This window comes from Gadus morhua, chromosome 13 (genome assembly GCF_902167405.1).
Source record: "Gadus morhua chromosome 13, gadMor3.0, whole genome shotgun sequence".
Taxonomy (NCBI): Eukaryota; Metazoa; Chordata; class Actinopteri; order Gadiformes; family Gadidae; genus Gadus; species Gadus morhua.
In genome coordinates, this window is record NC_044060.1 from 26,912,280 (window position 1) to 26,923,976 (window position 11,697).

At 44.1% G+C, this 11,697-nt stretch overlaps 11 non-coding genes across 11 annotated transcripts; all 11 read right to left on the reverse strand.

Moving 5' to 3' along the window:
* Positions 1–1,029: 1,029 nt before the first annotated feature.
* On the reverse strand, positions 1,030–1,101 carry trnaa-cgc (transfer RNA alanine (anticodon CGC)). Its single transcript has one exon. It is a non-coding gene; the product is annotated as a tRNA-Ala (tRNA).
* An 878-nt stretch (positions 1,102–1,979) lies between these two features.
* trnaa-ugc (transfer RNA alanine (anticodon UGC)) lies at positions 1,980–2,051 on the reverse strand. Its single transcript has one exon. It is a non-coding gene; the product is annotated as a tRNA-Ala (tRNA).
* Positions 2,052–2,368: 317 nt separating this feature from the next.
* trnas-aga (transfer RNA serine (anticodon AGA)) lies at positions 2,369–2,450 on the reverse strand. The gene has a single exon. It is a non-coding gene; the product is annotated as a tRNA-Ser (tRNA).
* Positions 2,451–2,887: 437 nt separating this feature from the next.
* Positions 2,888–2,961, reverse strand: trnat-ugu (transfer RNA threonine (anticodon UGU)). The gene has a single exon. It is a non-coding gene; the product is annotated as a tRNA-Thr (tRNA).
* A 598-nt stretch (positions 2,962–3,559) lies between these two features.
* Positions 3,560–3,631, reverse strand: trnaa-cgc (transfer RNA alanine (anticodon CGC)). Its single transcript has one exon. It is a non-coding gene; the product is annotated as a tRNA-Ala (tRNA).
* A 2,696-nt stretch (positions 3,632–6,327) lies between these two features.
* trnaa-ugc (transfer RNA alanine (anticodon UGC)) lies at positions 6,328–6,399 on the reverse strand. Its single transcript has one exon. It is a non-coding gene; the product is annotated as a tRNA-Ala (tRNA).
* A 314-nt stretch (positions 6,400–6,713) lies between these two features.
* Positions 6,714–6,795, reverse strand: trnas-aga (transfer RNA serine (anticodon AGA)). Its single transcript has one exon. It is a non-coding gene; the product is annotated as a tRNA-Ser (tRNA).
* A 1,091-nt stretch (positions 6,796–7,886) lies between these two features.
* Positions 7,887–7,958, reverse strand: trnaa-cgc (transfer RNA alanine (anticodon CGC)). The gene has a single exon. It is a non-coding gene; the product is annotated as a tRNA-Ala (tRNA).
* An 869-nt stretch (positions 7,959–8,827) lies between these two features.
* On the reverse strand, positions 8,828–8,899 carry trnaa-ugc (transfer RNA alanine (anticodon UGC)). Its single transcript has one exon. It is a non-coding gene; the product is annotated as a tRNA-Ala (tRNA).
* Positions 8,900–9,215: 316 nt separating this feature from the next.
* On the reverse strand, positions 9,216–9,297 carry trnas-aga (transfer RNA serine (anticodon AGA)). Its single transcript has one exon. It is a non-coding gene; the product is annotated as a tRNA-Ser (tRNA).
* Positions 9,298–9,784: 487 nt separating this feature from the next.
* trnat-ugu (transfer RNA threonine (anticodon UGU)) lies at positions 9,785–9,858 on the reverse strand. The gene has a single exon. It is a non-coding gene; the product is annotated as a tRNA-Thr (tRNA).
* Positions 9,859–11,697: the final 1,839 nt, after the last annotated feature.

An 11,697-nucleotide genomic window follows, 5' to 3' on the forward strand; every position in this document is an offset into this window, starting at 1 on the left:
CTAATTTTGAAGTAGTCTTCAAATTGACTGAAGTTAGCTTTGATCACATCTTGGAGACGGCAGGCATTGAACCTCAGGCCTTCTACATGAGAAGCATACGCTTTGCCGTTGAGAGAAGTCCCCTGTGTTACTTCAATTGTACATCTGTAAAACCGATTCCTGAAGCTTTGCTTAACGATAGAAGGGACAAATAGGTCATCAGTTGGCACTAGGGTATCATACATTTGATAGAGAATTTTGCTTGCCTGCCGCCGTTGTCATTGATGGAAAGTCTATTGCATTGATGGATTGCAAGTTTACAACTGCAAGAAACACTTTTATCACATCTACACCAGATGATGCTGTTGCAAAAAGTGTATGTACTGCTGGGAGTTGAACCTAGGGTCTCCAGTTTACAAGACAGGCGCTTTCACCAGCTAAGCCACAGTACCCCTATTGTTTTGTTTACTTGATACACCAATGAAAAAGGTCTCATGTAGCGTGACCCGATCATGTGTTAGGCTATCAGAACTGGCGGCTAAAGGAATTCCAATTGAGTAGGTTACTTACATTATACAACTTACTGATGTGATTAGAACACTGCCTCTTCTGTGAACTAGACAGTCACTATGACAGTCCCAGCCACAGCACCCCTCTCAGTTCAGGAGAAATGCTTCAGCAAATGATTGGGAAGACAACGAAAGAGGTCTGCAGTAACATGACATATTTCTGTTGATCCTTTAAACAGTCCCTTAAACATACACTGATTAACCTGTACAGTTGACAGCAGGATTCGAACCTGCGCGGGGAGACCCCGATGGATTTCTAGTCCATCACCTTAACCACACAGTTTCGACATTTCAATTCTCTATCATGTTCAAACATTAGCATTCTGCAACATTTTTGGTAGGTAAAGCATTGCGTGACCTCATTTTGTTTAAAGATTCATTACACAGTAACATTCAGCAATGTTTCGTGATCGGATCATTTTTGACTTCTACCTTATAAAAGGGATTCATTCATAATCATCGCATCACCTACACTACAATTTGGAGATGCCGGGGATTGAACCCGGGACCTCATACATGCGAAGCATGCGCTCTACCACTGAGCTACATCCCCTTTTTATGATGATCCGTACATCTCTACTATCAATACCCGAAGCTTTGCTTAATGATACAGCCAATCAATAGGTTGACTTGCACTAGGCCATACTAAGAGATGAAGATATTTGGCCTGCCTGCTAAATGCAGAGGTGGTAAACTGGTGTGGCAGATTTCAATCATGGAGCGGGGGATCCAATGGATTTCTAGTGCATCAGCTTAACCGCTTGGCCAGGACAATGGTGCTTATCGACCTCAAGTCTATCAGTTGTTCGAACAGTAACAGACTGCAACGCTTGAGGCTGTGGGATCAAATTGTGAAATAGTCCTACACCCTTGACCACAGCTTGCTTTGATCACATCTTAGTGATCGGACCTCAGCACTCCTACATGAGAAGCTTTACAGATGAGCCGAAAACAGATTACTTCAATTGTACATGTGGCAACCGATACATGAAAGTTTGCTTAACGATACAAGAGGGGAAATCGGTTATCGACTGGCAGTACGGTATCATACATTTCTTAGAGAAGTAGTCTGCGTACAGATAGCAGAACTGGCCAACGCTTGTCGGCAGGCCTGAATCTTCGTCGTGACGCAACAATGTTTTTCTCTTCTGTGGCTGTCAACACTTAGTGCATAAACGTACCGTACTCATATCAATGTGTTGACCGGCACTAGCTTTTGAGCGCACACTAGCTTTTGAGCGCATAAGCGCACAAAAGCGTGCGCATTTGAAATCGCACGCACTGATTAACCTGTATCGTTGACGACAACACAGTTTCAATTCTTTCACTTGTTTCGAACATTAGCAATCGGCAACATCTTTGGTAGGTTAAGCATTACGTGACCTCATTTGATTAAAATAGCACACACCTGACTTTTCTAGGGCAATAAAATGGAGATGCCGGGGATTGAACCCGGGTCCTCATACATGCAAAGCATGCGCTCTACCACTGAGCTACATCCCCTTACTGCCTAATAATTTACATTTTAAACTTAATTCGGAAAACACCAAGGGTTTTCTCGTCCATGGCATTCAGCACTTGGACCTGAGAACACTAGTCTTCGGATGTATCAGACCTTTAAATATTAACATTTTATATTTGGAGAACATGTTGTCAAATAACATCGAATGCTAAGTGCCTGTCCAGATAATGCCGGATTTTATATATGGCGCCTTCTACATGCTTAGATTCACATATTTGCACTGATTTCATGCAGTTTCACCGTAATATGAGCATGTGTTGGCTAAATAAGGGAATGATTGATCGTATTCAGATAGAACCGTTGTCGGCAGGATTCGAACCTGCGCGGGGAGACCCCAATGGATTTCTAGTCCATCGCCTTAACCACTCGGCCACGACAACACACTGTACATTCCCAAGTCTGTGGCTTTTTGGAACAGGAAGAGTCTGGAACACTTAGGGTAGGTTAAGCCTTGCTTGATCTAATTTTGAAGTAGTCTTCAAATTGACTGAAGCTAGCTTTGATCACATCTTGGAGACGGCAGGCATTGAACCTCAGGCCTTCTACATGAGAAGCATACGCTTTGCCGTTGAGAGAAGTCCCCTGTGTTACTTCAATTGTACATCTGTAAAACCGATTCCTGAAGCTTTGCTTAACGATAGAAGGGACAAATAGGTCATCAGTTGGCACTAGGGTATCATACATTTTATAGAGAATTTTGCTTGCCTGCCGCCGTTGTCATTGATGGAAAGTCTATTGCATTGATGGATTGCAAGTTTACAACTGCAAGAAACACTTTTATCACATCTACAACAGATGATGCTGTTGCAAAAAGCATAGATACTGCTGAGAGTTGAACCCAGGGTCTCCAGTTTACAAGACAGGCGCTTTCACCAGCTAAGCCACAGTACCCCTAATGTTTTGTTTACTTGATACACCATTGAAAAAGGTCTCATGTAGCGTGGCCCGATCATGTGTTAAGCTATCAGAACTGGCGGCTAAAGGAATTCCTATTGAGTAGGTTACTTACATTATACAACTTACTGATGTGATTAGAACACTGCCTCTTCTGTGAACTAGACAGTCACTATGACAGTCCCAGCCACAGCACCCCTCTCAGTTCAGGAGAAATGCTTCAGCAAATGATTGGGAAGACAACGAAAGAGGTCTGCAGTAACATGACATATTTCTGTTGATCCTTTAAACAGTCCCTTAAACATACACTGATTAACCTGTACAGTTGACAGCAGGATTCGAACCTGCGCGGGGAGACCCCGATGGATTTCTAGTCCATCACCTTAACCACACAGTTTCGACATTTCAATTCTCTATCATGTTCAAACATTAGCATTCTGCAACATTTTTGGTAGGTAAAGCATTGCGTGACCTCATTTTGTTTAAAGATTCATTACACAGTAACATTCAGCAATGTTTCGTGATCGGATCATTTTTGACTTCTACCTTATAAAAGGGATTCATTCATAATCATCGCATCACCTACACTACAATTTGGAGATGCCGGGGATTGAACCCGGGACCTCATACATGCGAAGCATGCGCTCTACCACTGAGCTACATCCCCTTTTTATGATGATCCGTACATCTCTACTATCAATACCCGAAGCTTTGCTTAATGATACAGCCAATCAATAGGTTGACTTGCACTAGGCCATACTAAGAGATGAAGATATTTGGCCTGCCTGCTAAATGCAGAGGTGGTAAACTGGTGTGGCAGATTTCAATCATGGAGCGGGGGATCCAATGGATTTCTAGTGCATCAGCTTAACCGCTTGGCCAGGACAATGGTGCTTATCGACCTCAAGTCTATCAGTTGTTCGAACAGTAACAGACTGCAACGCTTGAGGCTGTGGGATCAAATTGTGAAATAGTCCTACACCCTTGACCACAGCTTGCTTTGATCACATCTTAGTGATCGGACCTCAGCACTCCTACATGAGAAGCTTTACAGATGAGCCGAAAACAGATTACTTCAATTGTACATGTGGCAACCGATACATGAAAGTTTGCTTAACGATACAAGAGGGGAAATCGGTTATCGACTGGCAGTACGGTATCATACATTTCTTAGAGAAGTAGTCTGCGTACAGATAGCAGAACTGGCCAACGCTTGTCGGCAGGCCTGAATCTTCGTCGTGACGCAACAATGTTTTTCTCTTCTGTGGCTGTCAACACTTAGTGCATAAACGTACCGTACTCATATCAATGTGTTGACCGGCACTAGCTTTTGAGCGCACACTAGCTTTTGAGCGCATAAGCGCACAAAAGCGTGCGCATTTGAAATCGCACGCACTGATTAACCTGTATCGTTGACGACAACACAGTTTCAATTCTCTCACTTGTTTCGAACATTAGCAATCGGCAACATCTTTGGTAGGTTAAAGGGACTCTCACCTTTGTTGCATTTGAGAATTACAGCACATTCAAATCATCCCGCCTTCCTCCAATGCCCCACCCCCGAGTACAAAACTAAGCGTTATTTTTTAGAGTACTGTAACGACCTCGCCGGTGACATAATGATGTCGAGTCATTAGTAGTTGAAGGTAGTTTTAATGAACCAAAACCAGGTCACTGAAACCCGTAACATTGTAACCAACGGCAGAAAACCGACACAAAACAAACCCCGGTTACCCCGGCAACCCCCAACACGGTCTCACTCGCGTGCAGGCCCCCACCCTCCTGTTCTTCCATGGCCCTCCCCCAGCTGACCTAATGATTCGCCCCCACACTGATTGACAAGAAGAACATTACAATACATGCACATAGAACAACTGGCATAGCGGACAACGAAATATAATGCAACACATAACACACAAACTATTTAACTGTCCCAGGGTCGCTACAGTACAAAAGTTCAAGACTCCCATGGGTTATGTTTAGACTCCCAGGGGTCATAATATCTACCAGGGGTCTAGTAAACAAGAAATTTAGCAGGTGGCTCACTGTAATTTTATGGGCTTCGTGTGATACCGTTTTGAGGCCCCATGTTGAAGGACAGTGGTCCCACTGAGTATAAGAAAGGTGTATGAGCATTACAAACAGAGTAGCGGGACAACGTAGCGTCTGAGGCCGAAATGGGTCCCCTAATCGGACTGAATGGTGCGGTTGGGTGCCAACGGTCTGGGGGTCTTCCTGTAGCTCCAGAGTAGCGGGACAACGTCGCGTCTGAGTCCGAAATGGGTCCCGTAATCGGACTGAGTGGTGTGGTTGGGTGCCAACGGTCTGGAGGTCTTCCTGTAGCTCCAGAGTAGCGGGACAACGTCGCGTCTGAGTCCGAAATGGGTCCCGTAATCGGACTGAGTGGTGCGGTTGGGTGCCAACGGTCTGGAGGTCTTCCTGTAGCTCCAGAGTAGCGGGACAACGTCGCGTCTGAGTCCGAAATGGGTCCCGTAATCGGACTGAGTGGTGCGGTTGGGTGCCAACGGTCTGGAGGTCTTCCTGTAGCTCCAGAGTAGCGGGACAACGTCGCGTCTGAGTCCGAAATGGGTCCCGTAATCGGACTGAGTGGTGCGGTTGGGTGCCAACGGTCTGGAGGTCTTCCCGGAGCTCCAGAGTTGCGGGACAACTTCGCGTCTGAGTCCGAAACGGGTCCCCTAATCGGACTAAGTGGTGCGGTTGATTGCCAACGGTCTGGAGGTCCTGAGAATCATCCAGGGGAGCGGGACCACTTGGCTTCTGAGGCCGAATCGGGTCCCCTTGTCGGACTGAATGGTGCAGTTGGTGGCCAACAGTCTGGAGGTCTTCCTGAGGCTCCAGAGGAGGGTAACTCTGTGAGTCTGAGTCCGAGATGAGTCCCCTAATCGGACTGAATGGTGCAGTTTCAGTACGCCGTGGACCACTTTGGTCTGCCATCGTCAGTCGCTACGGTCGCTACTCGCTACTGTCTGCCGTGGAATCAAAACAAACCCTCTAGTTGAGGACGCGCCTTGATGACGCGGGCCCGAATGCGCCACAAGAAGCAGACGGAAAACCTTATATATCCATGCAGCAAACAGACAGGTCTGTCGGCCAATAAGGTCATTCGGTCCGAAGAATTTTATTGGTTGAAGTTTTCACTAAATATTATGAGAATAAAATAATTGTTTGTTTTTACTCCTGGTGGGTCTGTCTGGCATATTAGAGTGTTATTACCTTATTAATACCAATTTAACCTTATCCAAAAAAAGTGTAAAAATGCAACAAAGGTAAGAGTCCCTTTAAGCATTACGTGACCTCATTTGATTAAAATAGCACTCACCTGACTTTTCTAGGGCAATAAAATGGAGATACCGGGGATTGAACCCGGGGCCTCATACATGCAAAGCATGCGCTCTACCACTGAGCTACATCCCCTTACTGGCCAATAATTTACATTTTAAACCTGTTTCGGAAAACACCAAGGGTTTTCTCGTCCATGGCATTCAGCACTTGGACCTGACAACACTAGTCTTCGGATCTATCAGACCTTTAAATATTAACATTTTATATTTGGAGAACATGTCAAATAACATCGAATGCTAAGTGCCTGTCCAGATAATGCCGGATTTTATATATGGCGCCTTCTACATGCTTAGATTCACATATTTGCACTGATTTCATGCAGTTTCACCGTAATATGCGTATGTGTTGGCTAAACAAGGGAATGATTGATCGTATTCAGATAGAACCGTTGTCGGCAGGATTCGAACCTGCGCGGCAAGACCCCAATAGATTTCTAGTCCATCGCCTTAACCACTCGGCCACGACAACACACCTTTAGAGTTCCAAGTCTGTGGATTTTTGAAACAGGAAGAGTCTGGAACACTTAGGGTAGGTAAAGCCTTGCTTGATCTAATTTTGAAGTAGTCTTCAAATTGACTGAAGCTAGCTTTGATCACATCTTGGAGACGGCAGGCATTGAACCTCAGGCCTTCTACATGAGAAGCATACGCTTTGCCGTTGAGAGAAGTCCCCCGTGTTACTTCAATTGTACATCTGTAAAACCGATTCCTGAAGCTTTGCTTAACGATAGAAGGGACAAATAGGTCATCAGTTGGCACTAGGGTATCATACATTTTATAGAGAATTTTTCTTGCCTGCCGCCGTTGTCATTGATGGAAAGTCTATTGCATTGATGGATTGCAAGTTTACAACTGCAAGAAACACTTTTATCACATCTACACCAGATGATGCTGTTGCAAAAAGTGTAGGTACTGCTGGGAGTTGAAGCCAGGGTCTCCAGTTTACAAGACAGGAGCTTTCACCAGCTAAGCCACAGTACCCCTAATGTTCTGTTTACTTGATACACCAATGAAAAAGGTCTCATCCGATCGCTATCAGAACTGGCAGCTAAAGAAATTCCAATTGAGTAGGTTACTTACATTATACAACTTACTGATGTGATTAGAACACTGCCTCTTCTGTGAACTAGACAGTCACTATGACAGTCCCAGCCACAGCACCCCTCTCAGTTCAGGAGAAATGCTTCAGCAAATGATTGGGAAGACAACGAAAGAGGTCTGCAGTACTATGACATATTTATGTTGATCCTTTAAACAGTCCCTTAAACATACACTGATTAACCTGTACAGTTGACAGCAGGATTCGAACCTGCGCGGGGAGACCCCGATGGATTTCTAGTCCATCACCTTAACCACACAGTTTCGACATTTCAATTCTCTATCATGTTCAAACATTAGCATTCTGCAACATTTTTGGTAGGTAAAGCATTGCGTGACCTCATTTTGTTTAAAGATTCATTACACAGTAACATTCAGCAATGTTTCGTGATCGGATCATTTTTGACTTCTACCTTATAAAAGGAATTGATTCATAATCATCGCATCACCTACACTACAATTTGGAGATGCCAGGGATTGAACCCGGGACCTCATACATGCGAAGCATGCGCTCTACCACTGAGCTACATCCCCTATTTGTAATAATCAGTACATCTCTACTCTCAATACCCGAAGCTTTGCTTAATGATGCAGCCAATCAATAGGTTGACTTGCACTAGGCCATCCTAAGAGATGAAGATATTTGGCCTGCCTGCTAAAAGCAGAGGTGGTAAACTGGTGTGGCAGATTTCACTCATGGAGCGGGGGATCCAATGGATTTCTAGTGCATCAGCTTAACCGCTTGTCCAGGACAATGGTGCTTATCGACCTCAAGTCTATCAGTTGTTCGAACAGTAACAGACTGCAACGCTTGAGGCTGTGTGATCAAATTGTGAAATAGTCCTACACCCTTGACCACAGCTTGCTTTGATCACATCTTAGTGATCGGACCTCAGCATTCCTACATGAGAAGCTTTACAGATGAGCCGAAAACAGATTACTTCAATTGTACATGTGGCAACCGACACATGAAAGTTTGCTTAACGATACAAGAGGGGAAATCGGTTATCGACTGACAGTACGCTATCATACATTTCTTAGAGAAGTAGTCTGCGTACAGACAGCAGAACTGGCCAACGCTTGTCGGCAGGCCTGAATCTTCGTCGTGACGCAACAATGTTTTTCTCTTCTGTGGCTGTCAACACTTAGTGCATAAACGCACCGTACTCATATCAATGTGTTGACCGGCACTAGCTTTGAGCGCACACTAGCTTTTGAGCGCACAAAAGCGTGCGCTTTTGAAATCGCACGCACTGATTAACCTGTATCGTTGACGACAACACAGTTTCAATTCTCTCACTTGTTTCGAACATTAGCATTCTGCAACATCTTTGGTAGGTTAAGCATTGCGTGACCTCATTTGATTAAAATAGCACTCACATGACTTTTCTAGGGCAATCAAATGGAGATGCCGGGGTTTGTACCCGGGACCTCAAACGTGCAAAGCATGCGCTCTACCACTGAGCTACAACCCCTTACTGCTCAAGAATTTACATTTAAACCTGCTTCGGAACACACCAAGGGTTTTCTCGTCGATGGCAATCAGCACCTGGACCGGACAACACTAGTCTTCGGATCTATCAGACCTTTAAATATTAACATTTTATGTTTTGAGAACATGTTGTCAGAAAATATCGATTGCTAAGTGCCTTTCCAGATAATGCCAGATTTTAAATATGGCGCCTTCTACATGCTTAGATTAACATATTTGCACTGATTTCATGCAGTTTCACTGTAATATGTGTATGTGTTGGCTGAACAAGGGAATGAAAGATCGTATTCAGATAAATCCGTTGTCGGCAGGATTCGAACCTGCGCGGGGAGACCCCAATGGATTTCTAGTCCATGGCCTTAACCACTCGGCCACGACAACACACTATTAGAGTTCCAAGTCTCTGGCTTTTTTGAACAGGAAGAGTCTGGAACACTTGGGGTAGGTTAAGCCTTGCTTGATTTAATTTTGAAATAGTCTTCAAATTGACTGAAGCTAGCTTTGATCACATCTTGGAGACGGCAGGCATTGAACCTCAGGCCTTCTACATGAGAAGCATATGCTTTGCCGTTGAGAGAAGTCCCCTGTGTTACTTCCATTGTACATCTGTAAAACCTGTAAAAAATTCCTGAAGCTTTGCTTAACGATAGAAGGGACAAATAGGTCATCAGTTGGCACTAGGGTATCATACATTTTATAGAGAATTTTGCTTGCCTGCCGCCGTTGTCATTGATGGAAAGTCTATTGCATTGAAGGATGCAAGTTTACAACCACAAGCAAGATTGCCAGTTAAGACAATTCCGTTTTTTTTAACTGCAAGAAACACTTTTATCACATCTACACCAGATGATGCTGTTGCAAACTGTGTAGGTACTGCTGGGAGTTGAACCCAGGGTCTCCTGTTTACAAGACAGGCGCTTTCACCAGCTAAGCCACAGTACCCCTACTGTATTGTTTACTTGAGACACCAATGAAAAAGGTCTCATGTAGCCTGACCCGATCATGTGTTAAGCTATCAGAACTGGCGGCTAAAGGAATTCCAATTGAGTAGGTTACTTACATTATACAACTTACTGATGTGATTAGAACACTGCCTCTTCTGTGAACTAGACAGTCACTATGACAGTCCCAGCCACAGCACCCCTCTCAGTTCAGGAGAAATGCTTCAGCAAATGATTGGGAAGACAACGAAAGAGGTCTGCAGTACCATGACATATTTCTGTTGATCCTTTAAACAGTCCCTTAAACATACACTGATTAACCTGTACAGTAGACGGCAGGATTCTAACCTGCGCGGGGAGACCCCAATGGATTTCTAGTCCATCACCTTAACCACACAGTTTCGACATTTCAATTCTCTATCATGTTCAAACATTAGCATTCTGCAACATTTTTGGTAGGTAAAGCATTGCGTGACCTCATTTTGTTTAAAGATTCATTACACAGTAACATTCAGCAATGTTTCGTGATCGGATCATTTTTGACTTCTACCTTATATAAGGGATTCATTCATAATCATCGCGTCACCTTCACTACAATTTGGAGATGCCGGGGATTGAACCTAGGACCTCATACATGCGAATCAATAGGTTGACTTGCACTAGGCCATCCTAAGAAATGAAGATATTTGGCCTGCCTGCTAAAAGCAGAGGTGGTAAACTGGTGTGGCAGATTTCAATCATGGAGCGGGGGATCCAATGGATTTCTAGTGCATCAGCTTAACCGCTTGGCCAGGACAATGGTGCTTATCGACCTCAAGTCTATCAGTTGTTCGAACAGTAACAGACTGCAACGCTTGAGGCTGTGTGATCAAATTGTGAAATAGTCCTACACCCTTGACCACAGCTTGCTTTGATCACATCTTAGTGATCGGACCTCAGCACTCCTACATGAGAAGCTTTACAGATGAGCCGAAAACAGATTACTTCAATTGTACATGTGGCAACCGATACATGAAAGCTTGCTTAACGATACAAGAGGGGAAATCGGTTATCGACTGGCAGTACGGTATCATACATTTCTTAGAGAAGTGGTCTGCGTACAGATAGCAGAACTGGCCAACGCTTGTCGGCAGGCCTGAATCTTCGTCGTGACGCAACAATGTTTTTCTCTTCTGTGGCTGTCAACACTTAGTGCATAAACGTACCGGACTCATATCAATGTGTTGACCGGTGTTTCAGTTCAAGTGGTGACCGGTTTAACTGGTGACTTTCAGCCGAATGCTTCGCTTGTTGTCGTGGCTACGCCAGATGTTGGAAATCGGGACCAGACACGTAGCTGTCCTTGCGATTGCCTCTTTGATTTGTTATTCAATAAAATGTCAAAAACATTACAATCCCATTCATTTTTGGAGTGTAATTGGAAGAAACTTGTCACGTAGAACCGTTCTAAGCCGAAATAAATGGAAAATGAATGTTTAAAATATGATACATTACGGGATTCGAATTCATACCATTGCGGGGAAAAAATATAACAATCCGCAATTCCATTCCATTGTGCCGTTGACCCGCTGGGGAAATTACCGCCATAGTATAATAGAATTCGCAAATACTTCTTGAAAACACGAAAGGCAGCCAGATCAACTTGTGACCCTACTTTCCATGTAGTTATGACCATGCATTGGTCGCGTATCCCAAAAATAAGACGCCTTTACATCCAGTTAATCCAAACCTAATGTTGTGTTGCCCTCCACTGCCACTAACTGCCCCACACATAACACAAAGCTTATTTTCTCAAAACACCTACCCTTTGATTTTATAAATATTTTTTAACATTCAATTT